Here is a 3,492-nt window from a genome sequence, read left to right on the forward strand (position 1 = left end):
TCTTCTTCTTCTTCTTCTTCTTCTTCTTCTTCTTCTTCTTCTTCTTCCCCTTTCCCTTCCCCTTCCCCTTTCCCTTCCCCTCCTTCTCCTTCTCCTTCTCTTCTCCTTCTTCTTCTTCTTTTTCTTCTCTCCCTCCCTTTCCCCTCCCCTCCCCTCCCCCTCCCCCTCCTTCTCATTCTCCTCCTCCTTCTCCTTTTCTTCTTCTCTTTAATTGTGTGCTGCAGCAGAGCTGGACCTCATGAAGGTCCTTACACCTTCATTGCAAGCACTTTATCAACTTCTTTGTCTTTCCTGCTGCTACTGTGGCCTCTTCATCGTCCTCCTCTTCTTTGTTTTGTAAGATAATACCTGGTTATATCCCCCAGGCTCACCTCAAACTCCTAATGCCCCTGCCTCCACATCAAGTTCTGGAATTACAGGTGGCTGCCCACCACACCCAGCTCTCTGGAGCTCATTTTATTACCTAATTGCATTGTTCTATTTCTGTACATCACTCTTAAAAATCAAAACCTCAAGGATGTCAGTCGTTGCTTATTCCATGGCTATGGGTGGATGTCAATTTTGTCTTCATGTGTGTCTCCACTGGTGTGATGAAACCCACTTGACAATCACTCCACACCTCAGCTAAGCGTGCCACTTGCCCTCATTTTCTTCAACTTCTTACCATGAGCTGATGTTAAGTTCTTTTTGAATGTCTACTCTGCTGGATTCTCACAGCAAGATCTGATTCATTTTAAAGTACCATGAACAAATGGAGCTTCTTGGGGGGGGGGAAATTGGATCTAATATATATCAGCTATGCTGTCACACATCTCCTACATGCCCTTCCACTGTGCCATAGCAGAGATAGTGGGCACAGGGTAAGTTTCCTTTCTGCCAGGTGTCCCCGGTAGACACAGCCATAACGTGTGTCTGGGCATCTCTTGAGTACGGCATGCAAGTGTGATTCATGGAGACTGTAACCTCAAGTACGTCTCATCTTACAGTTGGAAACTCTACATACGTTCAGAGCCACACAGAGGAGAAACTTGGTGTATTTCAGGGCTGAATATCATTCTGATGAGCCTTTGGGAGATATAGGGAAGAAGAGGGTACATTGTGAAATCAAACCAATAATTACAGTGTCTTTGACTTTCAACTTGGTTGGGAATTATTGACGCAAGTCCCATATTACATTAGTCCATGTTTTGTGAGCAGTGTTCTTAAAAGAGGATTACAGAGTCACTTGCTGTGTATCTATAACTCAGTTTTATCTCCAGTAGCTTCCATATGTGCCTCATCCAATCATCTGGTCCACTCTCTGCTCCCTCAAGTACCATTTCTGGGGTACTGCTGACCCAGTTTCCTCCTTTCTATTACTCCCATGTTCAGGGCATCTTACCTAGACCCACCAGGGCTCTCATATCCTTTTCTCCTTGCTTTATGTACAAGTTGTTGGCTCAACTACAAATCCCCAAGGGAGAACTAAGGGCTGCCTCTTTCTTTCCAGCCTCTAGTACAGTGTCTTAGGAAAATTCCTTAGGCCGATGGGTGCCAAGCCCCACCAGCTCCCAGGAGGTCAAAACCTGCAGGAAAAATTCCCATGATACATTTATAAAGCAACTTTTGGAGGGAAATTCGATGAGAGGCCAGGTTGAAGAACAACTGGAACGATTTGTGGAGTTGATGTCAGCCAAATTCTCACCACTTAGAAAGCAGAGTCACTTGAAGTCAGGCTTAATTCCATAAAACAAGAAGGCTTTTTCCTTAAAGAAGGTTCTAAGGGCATACTACCAGAGTCAGAGAGAAGATCTGGCTTCTACAGTGCTCTGTACATCAGGACATTGTGTCTTCATTCTTGTATACTCTCAGATTAAAACGTATTGGTTAATCTATTTTGTTAAGTTTTTTTGGTTTTTAAGACAGAGTCTCACTTGGTTGTTCAAGCTGGCCTCCAACTCACAATCCTCCTGTCTCTGCCTCCCAATGGTAATATTTCAGGTATTCTCCACAAAACTCAGGTGATTAATTAAGATAACAAGGACTTTTGTTGGGATTTGTTCTAGTATGGTTCCTGTAATAAACACTACAACCAAAAGCAACTTGAGGAGCAAGGGGTTGATTTGATCTTTCAGGTTACAGTTTATAACTGAGGGAAGCTGGGGCAGGAGCTCAAGACAGGAAATTCAAGTCAGAAACTGAAGCAGAAATCGTGGATAAATATTGACTTGCTTCTTTTGGCTTGTTCAGCATCAGCTTTTCTTACACAGCCCAGGCCCTCCTTTACCAATTAACAATCAAAAATGTTCCACAGACACAACCACAGTTCAATTTGATGAAGAAATTCTTCAACTGAAATCTCTCTTCCTAAGTATGTTTAACTTTGGGTCAAGTTAACAAAAACTAACCAGCACCATATTCTAGTTTCATTTAAGATGCTGTGATAAAACATCCTGATTTAAAAAAAGCAATTTAGGAAAGAAAGTATCCTCTATAGAATTATTAACCTTATAATTACACATTATAAGCCTTCATAATAGAAAAGTTACAGTGGAAGGAGTTCAATATCTAGGCTCGTCAATCTATAGTTAAACATAGAAAGAAAAGAATGCATACAGGCCTGCTTGCTTCTTACTCTCTCTGATACAATGCAGGACTCTCTGCTTAGGGAATGGTGACTGACCATAGTGGGCTAGGCTTAGCACATCAGTTAATAACCAGGAGAATTACTCTACAGGCATCCTGATCTAGACAATTCCTCAGTGACGACTCCAAGACGATTCTAGGTTGTGTCAAGTTGACAGTTAGTTAAAAATGGTCATACTTGGCAGCTTTTACTCCAACCCCCTTCTTTGAAAGATAAGCCTTTTCCTTGATCAACACAGAAGAACAATTCTACTCAGATCAGTGCTTAGCAACAGTTTTGCTTATGTTATACTTGTATATCCTCAGGAAGAACCATGCCTAATTACTACCATAACTGTACCCATCATGCCTCAGTACCTAGTGTGCATTTCACTCTACAGACTGGCTGAGTGTCCATTCACTTATGGAGCATACCCTAGGCTGCAGGGCCACATAGCCAGATTTTCTCAGATACTTGCCTGCACCCGTACTAATCTGTCACTAATGTCCTGTCTTGGGCATGCCTTAACATGTCCAAACACATGGCAAATTTGTCTTGATAGAAAGGCACCAAATTTCACTTCCTATGTCATAGCCTCTTGTTTTAAATTACTAGGATGACATGACACTAAAATCAATAAAACCATTTGCTGAAAATCTGATACATTAAAAGGCAATGTACTGGGTATACCCGGAAGATTCAAAATTAATGAAATAAAATGCCCATCCTACAGAGGACTTCTGGTAGAAGAGCCATAAAACCAATCATAAAAAGCAATTCACAAGGCTGGAAAGAAGTACCAATTACTAAATAAATGACCAGCCATGAGCCTCCATGAATTTTGTAGAAAGACTTGATCAAAAGAATTTAAAATTTCGTGAGGAACT

This window comes from Grammomys surdaster, unplaced genomic scaffold (assembly GCF_004785775.1).
Source record: "Grammomys surdaster isolate TR1022 unplaced genomic scaffold, NIH_TR_1.0 328, whole genome shotgun sequence".
Classification (NCBI taxonomy): Eukaryota; Metazoa; Chordata; class Mammalia; order Rodentia; family Muridae; genus Grammomys; species Grammomys surdaster.